The sequence below is a fragment of the Tachypleus tridentatus genome, chromosome 2 (genome assembly GCF_004210375.1).
Source record: "Tachypleus tridentatus isolate NWPU-2018 chromosome 2, ASM421037v1, whole genome shotgun sequence".
Taxonomy (NCBI): domain Eukaryota; kingdom Metazoa; phylum Arthropoda; class Merostomata; order Xiphosura; family Limulidae; genus Tachypleus; species Tachypleus tridentatus.
Genome location: NC_134826.1, coordinates 112,072,462 through 112,094,982, shown reverse-complemented (window position 1 = coordinate 112,094,982; position 22,521 = coordinate 112,072,462). Strand labels below are relative to the sequence as shown.

The 22,521-nt window shown below is 31.9% G+C and overlaps 1 protein-coding gene across 3 annotated transcripts in view; it reads left to right on the top strand.

Annotated features, from left to right (window-relative positions):
- The first annotated feature begins 6,647 nt into the window (after positions 1-6,647).
- LOC143244854 (ATP-binding cassette sub-family G member 8-like) overlaps positions 6,648-22,521 on the top strand; it is a 45,234-nt gene continuing 29,360 nt past the window's right edge. For 2 of the 3 annotated variants that reach the window (XM_076490270.1, XM_076490267.1), the window contains exon 1: positions 16,225-16,692. The gene's annotated coding sequence lies outside the window, so the exon portion shown is untranslated. Of the gene's footprint in view, positions 6,849-16,224; positions 16,693-22,521 lie in introns of those variants that run through there. The other variant, XM_076490269.1, reaches the window with a different exon arrangement.

Here is a 22,521-nt window from a genome sequence, read left to right as displayed (position 1 = left end):
TTATTTGCTATTGGATAGTCACTACTTAGAACACACAAATAGTCCAGAAAAAAAGGTAATTTTAAAAGATATAGACACGTTTCATAACAAGTGAAGAGTTCGCTGTAGAATCCTGTAGGACTGTTACAACTAGGCCCGGCATGACCAAGTGGGTTAAGGCGTGCGACTCTTAATCTGAGAGTCGCGAGTTTGCATCCCTGTTGCACCAAACATGCTCGCCCTTTCAGCCGTGGGGGCATTATAATGTAACGGTTAATCCCACTATTCGTTGGTAAAAAAGTAGCCCAAGAGTTAGCGGCGGGTGGTGATGACTAGCTGCCTTCCCTCTAGTCTTACACTGCTAAATTAGGGACAGATAGAGCAGATATCCCTCGAGTAGCTCTGCGTGAAAGTTAAAAATAAACAAACAGTTACAACTATCTTTAAAGATTTGTTTGTTTTCAATTTTGCTCAAAGCTACACGAGCGCTATCTGTCCATCACTTTGTAGTGAAACACAAGAGAGAAGACAGCGAGTCATCAGTACCTAACGCCATTTTTTGGTCTACTCTTTTACCAACGAATAGTATAATTGGCCGTCACATTATAACAAATGAAAGAGTGAACATGTTTGGTAGGATAGGGATTCGAACCTACAACCCTCATATCCTAAGCCAAGTTATCTAACCATCTGGCCATGTCTGACCGCCTGTAGAGAATGTGGTCTAAATTTTTTTCATCAGTTATTAAACAAAAGGGATTTTACTTGTTTTCTTGTATTGTATGATAGCAGCATTAGATAAAGTTTAATTTATTTTTAACATTAAGAAAATAATGTAATGAATTATATCCGACAATAAATTTTTTAGGTCTTCCACTGTAATATTAACGGCTTTTAACCCTAAAATTCAAGATTCGATACACGGGACGAAGAAAGTGCAGATAATATATTACGCAGTTCTACTGCAAAAATAAAATGAAGAAAAAGAAAATATGTTCGGTAAAAGTTATTCAACAATATTTTATGACTTGAAATAATTTTCATAAATTATGCATTTAAGAAAGTTATGTTTTTAACTATTAGTGATGTTTGAATTTTTAAAATAGATACATGTTCCTTTTATATTTAATAAAACCTCACGAAAAATTATTTGTTTTTTAAAGTAGTACTATTTACAGCGTATTCCGTGAAATTGACTACACAATCTCTCTCAGTATGTAAAGTACAAGAAAAAGTAGCGTTTTAATAATCTTTTTTTTTTTCGTATAAGCGAATTTACTTTTCACGTATTCAAGATGAATCCCAATAAATGTTCTTTATTCATCTTGTTATTAACAAAGAGGAAGAAATATTCTAATTTTACGATTATTTTAACCAAACTTTGTTTGAAGCTAAACTGTCAATCTAAAAAAAACGCACATTTTTTTCTTAATTTAAAATTTTTTATATATATTTAATTATAATTTTACTAAGAACACGAAGTAAGAAACAATGTCACTACAGAACAAACTCCTTTGCACACATCATAAGGTGGTTAGTTATGAAATGTGCCCTGGCAGAAGTAATACCTAAATTGCGTTGTGGGTACAGTATCTATCCAGCTTAACCTAAGTTTCACAGGCCTCAAAAATAAAGTTTAAAAGAAAGAAAGAGAAAAAAAAGAAAGAAAGCAGTTGTGGGTACTCTAGCCCACAACGACCCAGATCGTTATCAACTTTCATTGTCTACAGCCAGATTTGGACAGTGGCTGAAATATATAAATGTGTGTTTATGTTTGAAGTAATATTTTTTTCATTCTTAAGTTCTATCTGTACTTCTGTTTCATTGAACTATTTTTTCATTTTTTTCTCGGAATACTTTGACTAACAAAACTGGGAGTTGAAAAACACATGCTTGATATGTTTTATAAGGTTTCGACTTTCTGCCTGAGTCAACCAGATACTCAGGCAACACCCCTTCAGCAATCAGACGAGACCATAGTCATCTTCGTTTTGAGTCGATTAGGTAATTCTGACAAGGAAAAAAAAACAACACTAAAATAGTGCAAGAGTTTGCCTAAAGAGTCACCACGGCCTCGCTTATTTTTAACTCAGGCTGTACGTAGCTTGTAACAAAGATTTAGGAACAAACAAAAAACCTATGGTCACTAAAATTTTCAGGGTGCTGTATACGAGGAAAGATTCAAGAAGCATGACGATAGCTGTATAGAAAGTGTATCATATTTTTGGAATGAAGTGGAAAAAATCCTTAATTTAAATATGTAGAACTACACTGCTGTGATGAAAACATGTTATATTGGTTTGTTTTGTCAAAAAGTTATAAAACATGTTCAAAATAGCGAGAACATCGTATAATTACAAATAATGACAACCTTAAAGACTTTTTTCATAGAGATGATTAAATTCAGGAATATTATTATTGTTAATTTAGTATTATTTATTCAATTCAATTCAATTCGCAAAATAACGTGATTTGCGTGGTGGTTTTAGTTTCCTGTTGAATTAAAGTCACATTTTTATACGTGATCACTCTTTTAACTTTAAATACGAAAGCTATTTTACATGTTTTAAATTTGTACGTTTTACACGTGCCCAGATGAATCACTATAACTATTTTTTTTTATTTTGAAGTTGCACCTTTTAAACCATATAGATTAAACATGGGGAGTTCACTTGTGACCATTCATGTTTGTAAAACAGCATTTCAGTTTCATTTTAAGCACATAATTCGACATTATTATCTTAAGATTGGTTTGAATAAATATTCCTCCAATAGTGTATTTAATCAATGAATAAAGCACAATAAAAACTAATATATAATTAGAGAAGTAAAATAATAGATCACGATACTAGTAAAGAACAAAACAAAACCTACGATTATCCTAAGACATTTTACGCTCCAATCCGTCAAATTACAACTGCAGTGGAAATGTTGTTGTTTTGGGTAACAATAAAACAGGAAGCTTATAATCATAAACTGAGAAAAAACGTAAAGGTGTTTGATTAAACTCATTGCAAGCATCACGCAACGTTTTTATTTTCTCTGGGAATATTTGAACTGATCTCTCAGTACAAGGACATGGGCCTAGTTTAGTGAACCAAAGACTATACAAGCTATTGGTCTAACCATACACTACAATTCCTTACAAAGGTTACCATCAATATCCAAAAAATATGTCATTATATTAAATTTATTAAATATAAAAAACTTTAAATCAATATAATTAAGTTAAATGAAATAAATTAAAAATCTAACAATCTATATCTTCGAACGCCTCAATAAGCTTATAATACCTGTTGATATATACGTAACACGGTCACAAGTAAATTTTTTTATCAAAAAGGTAAGAAGAATATACGTATATATTTTTATAATAAGATATTTGAGACCACATAAGAAGTACCTCTGCTGAAAAGCTTTCGACACACTTTCTATTTTTATAAATATTGAATGACTTAATGTACAGTTTATAGTTTTCACTCTGTAACTTTTTACAGTCTGATAAGAACACAAAGTCTCTTACTTCATCGAGTCAACTATTATTACATAAAAATAAATTGCATAGTAAATCATTTTACTACATAATAAATTCGATTAACCACTGCTATAGAATAACAACACTTATCTCTTTTTTTCTCATAAAGCTATGAGCACTGAACATTCTTCTATACTAGATATATAACTGATATCAGACGGGTGTTCTAAGCTAGTGTCAAGTAGGAAATACAGAATTTAAAGTATACATCATATGATTACATGGGAAGGATAAACAGAGAAAAAGAATATATGAAAAGGAAAGAAAGGTTACTGACATAAATGACAAAGATGAGTTCTGAGTTGGCAAGTCTACTGTGCATGAAATAAAGGTAAATTATTGTACATTATCACTATCTATGTACTTACGTTATATTTAATATTCAAATAAATGGTTCAAACTTGCATTATCATATATTTTCTATCTTTTTTCATACATAAAAATCATTCTAAGTTGATTATTATAAAGCATGGATATTTTACATTTATAAACAAAGTACATATGTATTAATTTGTGGGGGGGGCAGTATTGTATATATTATGCTTATTATCGCTGTTGACTCAACATGTGCCGAAAGGAAAACTGCTATCATAATTTGGATCCCGCAAAGATAATAATGATATGTTTCGTGATGACGAGAAAACCCACTTGTAGAGAAAAATATATATGTAAAAACGGCTGGTATAGAGTTTTTCTCTACCCATACCAGCCGTTTTCACATATATAATGATATGTTTGTTCATGATTTGATTATGAAACGTTTTAATTTAAATACAACCTTAATAGATGTGTCTTTTTGTAAAGATCAGATTGCAAAATCTTAATTGTGGGAAAATTTATAAAGTGGTGAAAAATATTGTATCCAGAATTTTTTAAAAATAAAACTATTTAAAATAATGTTTGGTTCATGATTAAAGAGTCAAAGTCGTGAAATAGTAAATTTTAAGTCATTGCATTACATTTAAATAAGCGTTCTTTTTCGAGACGATTTACAAATAAATGGCAAGAAATGTAATTAAATTCAGAGGTAATGAATTACTGTATTAAACCTAACCATGTGAACGTCAATGTCTCTTACGTCATGGTCATCTGTTATGTCGGCATAGCAACTTATTCCTAACATCGTCCTCTGGTTCTACTTCGTAGAACACTTACGTAATCGTCTCTCACATTATATTCGTTTGTCACGGTGGCCTAGCAATCTACCCTCTCTTGTGACATCATTGTCTTTACCCCTTCGTTCCGCCCTCCCTATTATCTGACAATTCCTCACTGAGGCAGCATCCTTTGGACAGTTCTAACTATTGGTCTTTTCTGGTTACCACTGTTTGTGGTATCTATTGTCAGTTATCACTATCTGACAAGGTTTTGTAACAGCTATTATAATTACTTGTAAAATAAATGGTCGAGGAGGCTGTCTTACCCTTCCATGCTTGGTTCTAATATGATCTTGTAATATTTGTAAATTATTTTTTATTGATTTTGGGTGTAATTCATATGTAAATATACGTTTCTTTTGTCCTATTAAGAACGAGCAAGCTACAAAAAAGAAGTAACGTACTTCAGAAAGCAGTAACATTGTATCATGTAAAGATTACAGTATATTCTTGAGCAAATGTAAATTAATGTAACACAAAACCTGAAGGTAAACTTGTCTAACACGACAGTGTACAAATAAAATTATATCAACGCAATTAAAAACTAACCGAAAGTTAAACAATAATTGTTATTGCATTATATAAAAAACAAAATCCAAAAGAAGTAATATATGTAAAGTAACTCCTTCGTTATCATCCTCCGCTGAAACGCAGTTAAAAGAAAGTTTAAAATATGACAAAAAACAGCTTATCGCGTTATTCTAGATATGTCAACATGGAAACGCCTTCCCAAGTTCAATAAAAGTTTGCAATAACTACAGTAAACAATAAGTACGTTAAAAATATTTAATTTTTTTCATAGAATTTAAACATATTTCAACAATTGTTTCCATATCATGATCAATTTTAAATACATCCTAATTTTTCGTTGTTTGTATTTTTCATTAACTTTTAAATATAAAAATATATATTTTAAATAAGTGTAGATTTATTGTTTTTTATATCCAAAAACAATTTCATGTAAGCCTTAACATCTATGTGTCGTTTAAAACTAGAACAAAATTTAATTTATACCTTCAAATCAGACTGTAATATTAAAAATGAAAAATCCTTTTAAACTGTTGAGACTTAATTATATAAATGAGTGATATTAAATGTTTTATAATAAAATGCAAAATATAAACCTTAATGTTTCAATTTAAAGCAGCAATTTAAAATTACGAAGTTTGATATCGTCGTTTTCCTGGTATTATTGTGGTATAAATATTGGTCCGGCATGGCCAAATGTGTTAAGGCGTGCGACTCGTAATCTGAGGGTCGCGGGTTCGCATCCCCGTCACGCTAAACATGCTCACCCTTTCAGCTGTGGGGGCGTTAAAATGTGACGGTCAATCCCACTATTCATCGGTAAAAGAGTAGCCCAAGAGGTGGCGGTGGGTGGTGATGACTAGCTGCCTTCCCTCTAGTCTTACACTGCTAAATTAGGGACGGCTAGCACAGATAGCCCTCGAGTAGCTTTGTGCGAAATTCAAAAAACAAACAAACAGTATAAATATTTAATAAATAAATCTTTATTGCAAACAATTAAACTCTGTAGAGTTTAAGAAAAATATTAGTCAAATATTTAAAATGTATTTCATGTCCCTAAGTAAGTGAACGGTAAGTTTACGGACTTAAAACGCGAAATACAGGGTTCGGTTCTCAGTGGTAAATAGAAGGCACGTAACAAATTGTGTAACTTTGGGCTAAAAATAATATAGTTGATAAGTTGTAAAGAATTAGAAAACCGTTGTATATATTTTCTATATACACGACTAGTTCTAAACAAGGACAAGCTAAGTAAGCGACTAGAAACTAGTATACTGAAAATGTGGAGGTAAGGGGTGATGGAATATTGTACTAGAAGGAAAGAAGGATGTTACTGGCATTCATCTGGAATAAACCAACCGGTTTTAGTACGACCTCTATGCTGTACACTTCCTTGTTTGTTATTAAGTTGATTGTGGGTTAAAACGCATCATTGCTACAATCGCCACTGCTGGTGCTTACTGCTGGGAATAGTTGGCTAAACCTCACGTAAAGTAATGAAATGTAACGATACCTCCATTACAAAGACAAAAACTCTATGATCGTGTTTCTATTCACGTGAATAAAAGATTATACCTGACGTTTGAACTACCCTTCCAGATAACTGGCATTACAGAAGGCAAAGACATCGCAAAGATTAGGAGTCAACGGTAATTACTTATAATAATTAAAAATTGCGATTGCTGTTTGTTCCTAATACGAAATGATTTGTTTCTTTCTGTATAAGACACGTATTATTTCACTAAAACCCCGTCGTAATTCAGCTGGTCTCTTCACAAAATTAAAATTATGCCCTTGATTGCGAAAATATGAAATTGTTGTAACCAAATAGTTTGTATCGATAAAAAAAAAGGCATGTTACTAGTAGGAGAGAGTAGAGCATGAGTTTAGTATGTAAGAGATTTCGGATGTGATTCCATAATGTATTTGTTTGATACTATTTTTCTAACGTATTATATTTTATCTCGAACGACTTTCCAATTCATTAAGTTACGTATTACAATTTGAAATAGCCTGAAACTGAGTTAAATTCTAACTTAGAAGTTAATTAAATGTAGAGATGTATAGTCCAAAAGTTGGCAGTGGATGGTGATGGCTTTCCCTCATGTCTTACACTGCTAAATTAGGGACGGCTAGTGCAGATAGCCTTGTTGTAGTTTTGCCAGAAATTCAAAAACAAAAAAACAAAGACGTGTATAAAATCTACAATGTTTACTAACTAGATTAATACACACAATTTTCTTAGTACAAATATGTTTTAACATACAAACAATAATACAATTTATAATAATGGTTATTACAAATATTTATTACAAACAATGATGTATATACAAAAACATTTTACGAACTTACAAACAATGTTGGGTCTTTTTATCTGATCACTAACTTTCTTGATAATATTTCGAGGGTTTACGACAAGCGAGTTAATTCTGAGGTGATATAGGTACTATTCACTTAACTGGAGGCTAGCTAGCTCTTCGCTGATCACACTTGAGTTTTTCACAACTTAAGTTATACAATGTTTTCGTAGTAATACTAACGTCTGAAGTTAATCCGATGAGGTTAAACAGTTTGTAAAGTTCAAAATCTATAAACTTTTTTAACAAATGACTGTAGTTTCCCGGTTGATAAGCGTCAATTGCAGTTATAATTTCCGAAGTTTATAGTACAAAACTGTACAAACCAACAACATATACTGTCTCTTGGCGTGTCACGCTGGATTATAAGCTTAAGAGGAAAGCTGCTAAAATTTAAGCTAAGGCAACAATGATGAAACTTATATATATTGTTGATTCTTACACTCGAGAATCTTCTACAAATTTAGTGAATAGGCAAGAATTTAACAATGCACGTTTAATAATAAAAGTTACATTATTTATAAATACATATTTAACTAAAACAAACATCGATATTAAAATAAATATATTTTATTAAATCTGTTACATTCATTGGCTGTAATACGGGTGTGTGTCATACTGCTTCTTGTATTTTATATTACGAAGTGTCTATGAAAAGAAAATTACACACAAGAGTATAGTAAGTATGGTATTCTGTTACTCAGCATATAAATATCGATTACTGTAGTGTTTCTCACACATCCGATTGTCATTCTCAAAAGGATTTTTTCTCTTTTTAATATGCTTTCATAGCAATTCTTCTATGAACTCTTAGACTAAATGTTGAATAGCAAAGCTGTATACTAGTTGTCACATTAAACAGGAGTGATCATTTAATTATTTAATTATTTAAAGTGATAAATCTTATTATAGAACAACTAAAACGTAATACAGGCAGAAGTAATGGATACATTTTTGTTTTCTAAATATTTTTTCTCTATGTTAAGTGCCGTTTGTACACAAAACTATAAAGAACAAATTGTTAGAAAATGTTATTAATATCTCGCTTTAATAATAACCTGATCTTAGGTATGCTTAAACGCTTGGAAGAGGATTATACTTTTATATTACTTTTCAATATTGTAAACGAAATGATACGAAAAACAGCAAGATACATATATTATTAAGTTGAAGTTTTGTTATTATAATTGATGAAATATAATAAAATTACAGTTTGGTAGTTTCTTACCTGTTCTCTATTTTTAGAAAGGGTCAAAGGCATCATCATCAAAACCGTTGTTTGTTTTCCTTTTCTAATTTCTTTAATTTGTTTTGTACGTTCGCGCAATGCTACACAAGAGCTATCTACAGTAACTTTAATCAGAATAAAGTACAGAACAACGTTTTGACCTTCTTAGGTCATGTTTAGGTTAACAAAGAGAGAGTTTGCAACTAACCGTTGCCAGGAACATGTTTTAGGGACGAGAGTGTAAACGAGTACAGATTGTAGGGGGCGTTGCAGTTAATTGCAAGGTTATTAATTAGTATAGGTATAAAGGTGTTCCTTTATGTTAATTCGGTTTTGGTTTTAGTTCTTGTATAAATAGGGTTTCTATACTTGAGAATACATTTTTGCTTAAAGTGGGTTTCTGGTCATCATGAATATCTGCGGTAACTGTCCTTACTTTTGAATTTTATATGTTAGAAAGAAAATAACAAGTTTGCAGAATCTACCGCCAACTTTAATCGAATAATTAGATTTGAATAGAAGTTTCATAATGTACTTACGGCCTCAAAATGTGGATCGCAGTTTTGGGACAAGAGGCAAAACAAACCATGCAAACTCGGAATCACAGCCTGTAAAGTTAACCAGTAAGGCTCCACGCTGGGACCCATTTAATAAAAGTGTTTTACTTCTTTGAGAAGGATCACAAGTTAGAGTATATGTTATGACATAATTTTTTTGATAGCTATTTTTAGAAAATATTTGTTTCTCTGTTATTCTACACACAGAATCATTAATGATCATATTATTACTGTTCAGGACATAAGTATCAATATTTATATAAAAAAAATTTCAATAAGATTTGAAGTGTCTTGAAAATAAATTACGTAAACGTGTTTATGCAGTAAAAATTATTTCATATATCCCAAAGGCATAGCGGTATGCCTGCGGACTCACACCGCTAAAAGCCGGGTTTCGATACCAGTGGAAAGCAGAGTTCAGATAGCGCATTGTGTAGCTGTGTGCTTAATTCTAAACAATTGTTTGTTTGTTTGTTTTGGAATTTCGCACAAAGCTACTCGAGGGCTATCTGTGCTAGCCGTCCCTAATTTAGCAGTGTAAGACTAGAGGGAAGGCAGCTAGTCATCACCACCCACCGCCAACTCTTGGGCTACTCTTTTACCAACGAATAGTGGGATTGACCGTCACATTATACACCCCCACGGCTGGGAGGGCGAGCATGTTTAGCGCGACGCGGGCGCGAACCCGCGACCCTCAGATTATGAGTCGCACGCCTCACGCGCTTGGCCATGCCAGGCCTAATTCTAAACAAACAAACAAGACTATTTCACACAAACGGTAAACATTTTGCACAAAACTTTAGTTACGTTTCACACAAGCGTAATAAAATTTCACAAGGCAGTAACATCCCAAGTATGAAGTCTTAACAGTGATAAGTATTAGGTACTAAGTGGGATTTCTCAGCTTCGTATTAGGTCTGTCAAATTTAACAGAAATCTGTAGACAAATCTGCAAAAGTGAAACCAGAAATACTTGATATCAAGAGTGACATTAAATTAAATTATCTATGTTTTCTGTATTTTACCTTTTTATTACTTTATTTGCCTTCACAATTATGAAATATCTTATTTTCATGATTTTTAAATTTTTACTGCAGTCATCTCTTGTACTTTTTTTAGCAACTTATAGTTTTTGAATAAAATGTTGTTTACATCAGCTTGTATGGCACTTAAATACTGTTGTTTTTAACATATGTTTTGGTCTTACCCTTGACATGATAAACCAGTTTTTCTTGTACTATTTTACATTTACTCATAATACTGTAGTTATTGAGCATATTCACCAGCTACTTTCCACTTCCAGCCTCGAAAAAGAGAATTTTATATGTTAATTGGTACAGTGTTTAGAATTTGTGTATGTTAAGATGTATTTCATAGTCTGTTAAACACAGCTATTGTGTGAAAGCTATTAAAAGACTTCAGAATAATATTCCATTTCTCTTTTGAAGTACCTTTTGAACGTATTTTTAGTATTAATTGACAACGATAGATTTAGGGTAACTTAATGAGAATATCGCAGAAATATCTTCTTTATTTGACCTACAGGATATTTAACTCAAAGTATTGGATGTATCTTCTTACATTAAATTTTATTTAGTATTTTATATATGTTTCGAATGAAATGTAATGTCCCTGTTTCACAGGGAACCTACAGTTTTATCATAATTATGACAATGAATTTTAAATTCAACACGTTTCTAAACGTATTGTCTAAATAACAATAGGATTTAACTTTTGTTAAGTTGAATGTCTCAGGTGTAAGAAAATTATTGTATCTTGAACATCTAAAATTTATGTATCTGAAATTTGATTTGATTTATGTATTTATTTATTTTTTATTTATATCATTTATTTTCTAAACAACTACAAAACAAATAAGAACACAATATCGAATATTGTAAAAAGATAAGCTTCCTGTACATTAGGATGCTAAAAACATATACTAAGTTTATTGAGCTGCTGAATAGTTTTTGATGAATTAGTAAGAGAACATTTAGATTTACTAATTTTAATACTTATTTTTTTTTCGGACTGAAAGCGTAAAGAAACACTGTGCTAATCTAACTATATTTTACTCTAAATCGTCCTCAAGTTGAGCTTAATGAACAGTTTTACCATATTTCTCTCTTGATAGTTATGAAGTTACATTTGTATAGAAAATAACGTTGCTTGTTTGTTTTTAGCTAAGGGAAGGTTTTGGAATATGTTTTTTTCAACGTGTGGCCGAGTGGAAAATATGATGACATTTTATCTCGATTGTTGCCATTTTATTATTAGGTAGGAGGTTTTATTTGCTCATACCCTGGGTAGCGGTTTGAATATTCTGAGTGAAAGACACGAATCATAATCTCTTAGCGCGTAACTCTATAAATCTACTATTTTTATATTCTTATGTCTCCTCAAAGAGACATAAAGAGATGTTTTATTATTGTTTCTTCTTTTTTATTTCTACCTTTTTTTCTAAATACTTTTTAATTGACCCCCATTCCTTTAATTATCATTGAATTGACTTTAAATTTTGTAGTTTTACCTTAGTCAAATACACCCGTACATATTTTTCATTTGTTTTAAGTTTAGGACTATATATGAATTTTATTTGGTCAAAGTTAAAACTATCCAAAAATATGTATATTTTGGACTTCTGTGCGGTCGTATTTACAGCAATACAGATGAAATATGGCTCAAATTTAAATTTTTATCCTCCCAACACGTCAACATAAATAATTAGGCTATGTCCGTTTTGATCTTTTTTATGAAGGTTAGTGTCACAAAAAAGTATAATTCAGGAATTTTAATCACTTACTCGGTCATATTTTGATAAATTTACATGTCTTAAGGCACTCGACTCGTAATCTGAGGTCGCGGGTTCGAATCCTCGTCATACGAAACATGCTCGCCCTTTCAGCCGTGGAGGCGTTACAATGTGACGGTCAATCCCATTATTCATTAGTAAAAAAATAGCCCAAGAGTTGACGGTGGGTGGTGATGATTGGCTGCCTTCCCTCTGGTCTTACACTTCTAAATTAGGGACGGTTAGCGCAGATAGCCCTAGAGTAGCTTTGCGCGAAATTCAAAACAAAGCAAACCAATCAATGTATATGACACTTGAAAGGAAAATACTTTTCCATAGGTACAAGACATTGAAAAACAGAAATGGTGGTCAAAATGTTACTAAAAGCATAATTTAACAGTTTTGAGAACCTCTCCTTTTATATTTCAGCCAATTTGCATAAGATTTGGTACACCAAAACTCTTTGAAGGTGTTATAAATATACTTTAAAATACCAATTTTTGGTAATTTTATGGGTTCAAAAAATTAAATAAATTTAAAATTTTAGAGATTTTGGTTAATTACTTAACCCTTCATTGACCAGTTTACGTGGAAAGATTCTCTTTGCGGTTTCAAAAGAGAAATATAGATAGTTTCGAACTTTTGTCTTCTGCTGAATTTTTTAACGAGAAACGATTTGAGGTTATTGTGAACTAACCATATGTATATTAATCAATGTACATGGGATTTGGTGTCAGGATACCTTCTTACATGTCCCGGGAGTGGTACAGACAGTTTTCGATTTTTCGTGTTTTTCACTATTTTCTACGTTGTTTAGATCGGCTATTTTGGGACTGCATAGCGGAAACTTGTTGCATTCGCCTGTGAATGTTGGCATGGTTAAATTGGATTTAGTGTTATGTAGTATGCTGTCCTCGAGATAAAAAAACAAAACAAAACATGATTTATTCCTCAGTAATTGTTTGTTTTATTTTTTCTGTGCTTCAAGTTTTTAATTCGACACAAAACACCTTTTCGTAACGTTACTATTATCGAAATGCATTTGCAGTTGTGAAGAAAGAGAGGAAAATGTACATGTCTTTTTTTACCAAAATCATTCAGTGTTTTGGTACACAAAATATTTACCTCGCTATCATCATCGTATTTCTTTCTTTGCTGACCTAAGTATTCATTATAAATCTTGCTCTTTCTTAAGTTCTATTTCCAATCTATAATACTGGCTTTAAAAGTATATTTGTTTATTTCAGTTGTTATTTGCAAAGAATCAATTTTGATATATATATATATATATATGTGTGTGTATTATGCATGGTTAATTAGGTTATATTAAAATGATTTAGAAAATGTAAATCAACAACCTAAATAATATAATTCTTAATGGAATTGAATATATTAGAACTTCATTTTGACATTATTTAGCGTTTATGGGCAGCGCTATATTACAGAAAAATTATCGCTTTTGCGAAGGGTATGTAATAACGCTTTTCGATACAAAATATCCAAACACTCATATTATAAAGATATTTTTATATTGGATATTAGATATCCCTTGAACTTAATAACATGGAAAAACTAATGAATATGGATCAATATAGAAAGGACTATCTAAAAAAGGACCTACTACAAGTCGTACTTCAGACATGGTAAGCGAAGTACCGCGTATTTTAAAAGGGGAGAAGCCACTAACACAAAGATCGGTGTAAAATGCCGTCTACGTGTCTCAGGTAACAGCATGCAACATAAAAACGACACAAGTCACGTGTGCATAAGCTGCTTTCTGTTTGAGGAGCCTTATCAGAGTTTCTGCTTCCACGGGTTCGTTTCATAGTCACGCATTATAAAGATGTTCCATTCATTGTTTATGAGAAAGAAACTCATAAAATAAAGTCATGTGATCTCGAAACTTTCAAGTAACAGTGATTCTTATTATTGGTAGAGTGAAACGAATGAATCTTTAACATATTGTTACCTTCTGATTCCTAAAGATTTAACTGTGTTTGAGATTAGTGAATTGTTCTTAAAGGTTACAAATTTGGGTTATTTGCTACCTAGATAGCTCCCACGTTATTTTCAGTATCATTCCAAACACAGAATTGTAGCTAAAAATTAAATTCATAAAGCTGTCACAGACGGTTTCTTTCATTAATTTCAGTAATAAAAACTTGGTATTCCTTTAATTTTGCATAAAGCTATTCGATGGCTATCTGAATTAGGTGTTCTTTACATTGAAATGTTTAAAAAAGAAAACACAGTTATCACTCACGCCCAATTTTTGGAATACTAACGAATAGTGCGACACACTCTCATATTATGAGGTCCTGAAGGCAGTAAGGGTGATGGAATTCAAACAAATGGTTCACAGATTGCGAGTCGAGTGCTCTAACCAGTAGTGATAAAGAAATTTAAACATAAAATGTTATTTTTGACGTAATTATGGGGGTATGTTCATCTAGTGAGTGAGACTTGAGCTATCGTATTTTAAAGAAAATATTTCACATAGAAAAGGCATAATACATACGTATTAAGAGAAGAAGATTCGTAAAAGTTAAAGAGCATTTTTATGGAGATAAAACATATATCGATTTATTAATATTTCATTTACTTCCATTACTCTTCAAAAGTGGATGAATTCACTTACTCATTATATGTCGACGTTTTAATTTAATTTAGAAGAAAAGGTTTACCCAGAATATGTAAACGTTAACACACTTCTTCAGTTGTTAAAAGCAATAATAGCGAAAGATAAGGGTATAGATTTTGTTTGTTTGTTAGGTTTGTTACTAAGTACAAAGCTACGCAGTATACGATATGTGCTGTGCCGACCCCTGATACATTAGTCAAAATTTTATCGTTATAAACCTTCGAACTTGTCGCTGAGCTACTGGAGGTGGAAAAGACAGGGATTACAAAATCATATTACTTCCAGTGTCGCAAAGTTTTGTTTGTTCTTCTGAGTATCGTCTTAGTATGTTCCATAACGTTCAGAAGATGACCAGGTTGTGTATTTAATGAAGGTGATTCAGATCCTTTCTCTAATTAGCTTCTGTAAGTACTCGCTAAAGCCTGTTGGTTAAGGCACTTAGCTCTTAACCTGAAGGTCTCGGGATCGAATCTAAATCATAAACATGTTAGCGCTTTCAGCTGTAGAGGTTTTATAATTTAAAGGTCAGTCTCATTATTTGTTGTTAAAAGGTATACCAAAAGTTGGCGGTGTAAAGTGTTAACTGACCGCCTGTATTCTGCCTATCGCTTCAAAATTAGTGACAACTAGCGCATGTAGCAATCAAGTAATTTTGTAAGAAATGAAAAATAAACAGAGTCTATTCGAAAAGTTTTCAACAAATATTTCTTTTAAATACGGAACTGTTGTGATTAAATTATTGTTATTAGTTCCTTAGATAAATGAAGGCAAATACGTCTTTGTTAGAAAAACACGTAGCTACTCTAAAAACCCTAGTGATTTTATGGAAAGAACGCGTGTAGTAGTATTAATAGAAAATTCTTAATTGGCCCCAAGAATGAAAAGCACAGAAATAAAACTCACTCATGAGTAGAACATGTTTAACTAACGTAAACGAAGAAAAGAACAACTAATTTCTTTCTGAGCGCTCGGAGCAACATTGAGCAGTTTTCTATGTATTAATTCCTGTGGTGATTTGAATCACGTAATGTGTGAATATTTATTTTTCTTCGTTCATGTTATTTCACATTAATACGTCTTCAACTTATTAAAATGTTCCCATAAGCTGTAAAATATTTTAAAATCTACCAAACAATTGTTAGTAATGTTAAGATGATTTTCTACACGCTTCTACTTTTAAACAAGTATTATGCGTATTTTACACGGGTACTTTATAACGGGATACGTGCATCATGTATTTCTAGTTTTTAATAGTTTCGACTGACTTTTGACCCGGCTATGCTGTATTCTGTGCGTGCTGTGAGCTGAGCCAGTGCTAACGACACCATTGTAAGCATCTTCAAAAGATTTACACCAACTCTGGTACTTGTTTTCTAGGTTTACAACTTTTTATGTTGACATACTTGAAAGTCGAACGCCTACATTTTGATGACGTGTAGTGTGATCTCTTACTTTCATGTTAGTAGGACACGTACATCCTGTATTGTTTAGTAAGGCTATACTGACTAAGTTATCTCTAGAATACCTACTAATACCTATTTTCAAAGACGCTTCCACCGCCTGTTACTAGAAATAGAAGAGACCTGTTCTCTAGGGTATTCTAAGTAGTTTTTAATACGTAATATCTAGGACATTTGTAACTGCTGCTAATACTTGCTATGTATGAATTGGCTCCAAATCAATGCTGTTTAAAATTAGAATTTGTAACTTGCATACAGTTAATCGCAGGTGGCTTGTAATACCTGGTAGATTATCATGAGTGGATGATAGACACTTACTATCTAGAATGGTGTCTATTTTCTCCATTCAAGCATTGTTGACTTTGTTTGAAGACTTTGCTGTATACGATGTCTGAAGTAACTGCTAATTGCTTCTAATCGAGGATATTCAGTACCTAGTACGGATTATAACAGGAACTCGTAAGTTAAAAAATAATGAATATATACTCATATCTATATCTATATCTATATCGATACTATATTGAGCTTGGTTGATGCTAAAATTTGTTATAATATTCTGAGGTATTTAGAATGTAATGCTTTGTTTTTACTAGTTAGTTGCGTTATAAAGCATAGCGAATACCATTATTTTACTGACCAGGTTATAAAAAATGGCTGTCAAGACCTTGTATTATCCAGGTTTACCGAGCAGCTAATAATGTTTGGTAATACTTAAGGCCGCTAATTTTTAACACTTATTCTAAGTGCTGCCTACCATGAGAGACGTTGATCTGATAAAGATATATGCATTGTGTAACGAAATTTATCCACAGAACTAAAGAAAATCACTCATATTTTTAAACACTGGTATAATCTTAAAAGTAATATACGAGAAACTTTCTAAATTTCCATGCATGCTTGTATGTGTGTGTGGAGTATCCATAGAGCTCACATAACTTTCAGTACCAAAAACTAGCATAAATCCCTGGAACAGGTTTTTCTTTTCTTTTCTAGAGCGCAAAACACATGTGATTGTACATTGTAAAGATTTATTTTGTGTTCATTGATGTGTATTTATCAGAAACTATGTGTAAGTGTCTAGAATTAAAATTGTTTCAGCTCATTTTACAACAGGTCACTCAAATGAAACAAGCATTTGTCTCCTTTGTTTGTGTGGGAGTATTATGGCCTATTCTGTAATTCACTTTCCAATTCAAATATATGTGCTTATTCTTTATGAAAACGTCAATTTTGATATATGCTCTGGCATTTTAACATCGTCTAGAAGATTATTAAGTTAATATATTTTTGTATCACTCATCTCCATAATTGAGTGCAAAAAAAGAACGTGCTTAACATTCAAGACCAGTGCAGGGCATAACTGGACTGAAAATCCGCGTGTTCATGATTCACGTACCTTTCCGGAAATGCGGTACACGCTTTGCGGCCAGGGTGCGTCTGAAGGGTGACAGTCAAATTCTACTATTCCCTTAAGTACGAGAGACGCAAAAGTTGGCGTTAGCTGCTGTTGGTTAGCTGGCTTTCCTTGATCTCTCATTTTATAACTTGGGACGATTATGTGCAGATAATCCTTGTGTAGCTTTGCGAGAAAATGATAAAACAAACACATCTGAAACCAAAAATTGGATTATACGTAGTCTCGATTGTAATAACCTGATTAAACTGGTACACGATACTTGAACGTCTGCAATTAATTTAGCGTCACTGAAAAAGCTGGTTTTTGTTTATTAACTGGAAGTAAATATATTCGGTAGCACAAGCCTAACTTCCTCATGATTCGTTAAGGGTCCAAGGTTACTTGTTCAGGTACGAAACACCTGCGTATCTAATACTATGAGGTTACTTCGTATTTTCTCCCTATAAGTTATAAAATTAGATGCTCTTTTTCTTGTTTCTTTGTCTGTATTTATGTTGTACGATTAGTGGAGAATGTGTTATCATTTTGATCATTACGTTCCTAGTTGATGTTATTCTAGATTTGGTTTATTTTCTGCAATGTCGCATAAGTAATATATTCTTGGAGTAAGTTGCAGAAAAGCTACTAGATGTAATTCACGAATATTCTAATTGCTCTCATGTTGAGTACATAAAATATAATTGAAATATTTATATGCATCTAATATTCCTTTTAGTTTCTTTCAAGCTAAGTGAAAAAGGTCTTCACGTAATTGTTGCTGGTTCAAAGATGTGTTTGAATTCTGTTTTATGTAAAAATGTATTATAGATTTATTATAGTGAAGATGAGCTGAACTTCGAGTATATCGGACCAGATGGATCAAAGGTTCTAAACGTCATGACAGTGAACATGTGCTGCATTTACAATTACGAACACGTTATAAAAGTTACAGTCACTCCCGCTACTTGGTTAAAAAAGACACAAGTAGAAAAAACCTTTGAGACGGTGACTGCTGCTGGCTAGCTGTCTTCTTTCTCGTAATGAATTTAAAATGTAAGAGATTCTGACAAAGAGATACAATCAACCTGCACATAAAATACCGCTTCAAGTTCTAACTTCCATTTCCAAACTTAAAATTTTCTAGTATTACACTTTCGCACAGCAAAACAAGACATTATTTGCTATTTCTATTCTTAACTTATGATTGGTCTAGTATACATGCAAAATCTCCTATTACTGGTAAGTAATACAGATTTAAAATAAGTGAATAAGATATGCTAAAACGTTAATCTTTATTGTTTACAAGAATCTTTTGTTTCGGCTAATACTTTGCTTTACTTTATTATTTCCCTTCTGTAGTTGCTTTCGGATTGCTGTATAGTAATCTCGAAACCAGCGATAAAACTACAGACTGGTTCCGGTTACTAATGACTGTTTACAGTATTTCAAGTCATATATTAACAATCTATTTATATTTTTTTAGACATTTATCGGCTGTGTTATAAGCTTTCGTACATTTCAAAATCTTCATAATCCAAGACTTTGCATTTTTATTTTTATGCCTTTTTTTAGATTAAGACGTCATTTCTTACCTTCTCTGCCTTTTGTTCAGGGTTATTCTTCTGTTTCCTCAATAGTGAGCATCTTTAATAAGTGCTTTTTATCTTGTAAAACAATTGGAATTTGATTCTTATAGATAAAAGATGGACGAACCAAAATCATAAAATTCATAAGTTTCAGATGTCAATAAAGTAATAAGCTGTTAAAGACTGATTTTTTGTTAAAAAGTCTTTAGAAATCATTCAACTTTTTGCTTGAATTGAACATTAAGTTTATTTTTGTAGCCACCAGATTGCACAAATGAGTTTAAAGACCTTAAAAGTGTACGTTTGCATATTTTTAACTGCTCTTCCTTATGAATTGGTGTTTGAAATTCAATCGCTTCGTGTGTGATAAACTAACCTGTTGAATTCCTGACGCAGAAATATGCTGTTCTTCTAATTGACCGTTGTGTTTTATCTGTAATAATACATCAATTTGTTTGTTTTATAGTAAAACCACATCAGGACATCCACTGAGTCCATTGAGGAGAATCTAATCTTTGATCTAAGCATTGTAAATCCATAGACTTACCGCTGTACCAACGGAGAACAATAAATCAATTGATTTACCACAGTATGCAATATCATCAAATTTTCGCTGATTTATGGCTATGGGTGAACAATTTAATACAGTTAGTTTTATTATTTCAACTTTGATTGATGGATAAAATGATTAACCCTTAAACGGCGTTGATGCTACTATCTACAGTATTACTGCCGTTTAAGGGTTAATCAAAGCTTCACTCTCATATGATTTAGGTTGTTTAAGTTTGCAAAATAAACTAAAGAGGCTACTGATATTTATAATACGCAAGTGTAATGGCAACAATTAGCCATATTTGAGCTTGCCTGAATAACCGTACATTCAATCTCAAGGTTATATTTGTAGAATTTCAGTTTGGCCCAACTTTTGCCCATTTTTTATACCGAATAGTAATTTTTGACTAGATTTAGAGCTATTAAATATAAAGATGGTTTTTGCTCATTTCAAGAAATGAGCATGGGCCTATATGGAAGTCCATTTATTTGCAGTACCGTTATTTGTATTCTAACAAAAGTTATATTTTATCTTTGTAATAAATAACCGAGTTGAAAAGTAAAAAAAAAAATACATTTTCGACAAGGATTTACAGTTCAAATGTTTGTTTATATATATATATATATATATGTAATCACTTTTTGTATTTTGGTACAATACATGAGTGTATAAGAAAGTGTTTTTCTGCCTAAACGTTAGTTTAAAACCACAACAAAAGCTTAAGAGCAAGCCTTAAGAACCACACTCAAATAGCTCCTTATAAATTTAAGGTACTATTAATCATATTTGTTTAACATGACTATCGTGTTTGAATGACTCTGTACATTACAGTGAAACCAAGTTACTCGTATTTAAGCAACATGGGTGGAGTAAAAGTATTAAATAAAATATTTATGTAATTCTAAACAAGCATCGTTATTTATTGATGCCAAAGTAATGATTGCCCTCAAGGAACTTTCACTAAACCTCGAAAACGTCCCTAGACAGAATTTCTGAACAACGATATTTCTGTATCATTACGTTGCAAAGATTTTATTTCTACTGATACCGACGTTACCTTATGCCGAACGCCAACAAAAACTTCCATCAAGAAGTTGACTTTCGCACACAGCTTCTAATGGCATCCTTCCGAAATATATTTAAATGTTTCTTCTGAATCTCAATTAGTACTACGATCAATTCCATGTTTAAGCTTTGGTGAAGTGCAATACGATATTACTTGTAAACCACTGTTCTGCTTTTTAATCTATGTCAAAGTACATGCCAGATGAATTTTTCTTGCCTATATTTAATCAGATTAAGATTAAGCTTGTTGCTATGCACTATATCATAGATCAACATTTGTCAAACTCATATAGAAGTACTGTTTAAAACTCTTAAGTCAAAGTTATATTCTGAATTCATGATGAGAGTGTACATATAATGCATGATAAAGTTCTGCCCCAAATCACTTCAAGTTGATATACTGGGATGTTTGTACTACGTTTGTCTACATTCTACTAAAACCATTCTATTATACCTCGTGCAAAATTCATACCCTGAATCCCACTTTAGCACTTATCTCTTAGGTAAAGTCTTACCTAAAGTCCTACTTAGATACTATCTGTAAACATAATCTAAAAGCTCTATTTAAAATTAAGTCTAAACAATGATTTTGTTGCCTTTGTTGCGATTTAACGTAAAATCCCACTAGCTTTATACATTTTTATATCAAAGTATTTGTTTGGAATCTTGCAAAATTAGCTCATTTCTTAGTCTATAACCAAGCTCTTTGTAGATTATTTTAAGATTCTACCCATCTACAAGTGAGATCGTACTTAGAATTCGATTAATGTGCTATTAATTAATTTACCCAATTCTTAAACCTCACCTAAAAATTCACATGTCAAAACCTATTAACACTTTCATCTAAGTGCTATTGCTCTATTGTATAATCAAGAGTAATTCTTCTAAAGTGTTGGGTTTATACCTTAAGTCAAACCTGTACCCAAAATTCTTACCAATATATTGATACTGCACTTTATGCCAAAGCCATTCCCGAAGAGCTACTTTTCTCTACAGCTTAAGTTAACGATCTGCCTCAAACACTCAATAAGATATTGTCTATATACCTAATTTAAATCAAATTGCTACTTGGTTCCACGACAAGTAGCTGTCCCAATACCACAAGCCCTGCCTGAAGATTCGCCAAAATGCCGCCTCCTTGTATCTTGTCAAAACATTACTTAATATTCGATGTAAAATCGTTACATTGAGTTGTACTTGGGTATTTACCTTGTAGTTCTAAACAAAAATGCTGTGTTTATGCAGAGGAAATGAAGGTAAATGTTTGTAAAACCATATTTTAGGCCTTGTAATACAAAATACAGTGAAAGTACTCTACGTAAAAACACATTGGACATTCCATATTAAACTTTCCGGCATTGTAAAAAAAATACAAAATTTAGTTATTACTCCAAACAAAGAGATGAAAGATAAAATATAACTGCCCATATTGATTTATATGTCAGTTCTTTGCTCTATCTGGTTCTTTAAAGGAATTTGATAATTGGTAATCTCCTAAAATTATTGAAGTTACTCTACCGATTATTGAGAAAAATTGCATCTAATGGTAACATTTACAAAAACTTTAAAAATATACGTTTTTGATAGTTATTCGTGTTTGCATATTTAATAAGAAACACGTTAACTAGTTCCTTATAATTGTTTAAAATATTTTAATTGTAAACATATTGTAATAAATCTTACTTTTT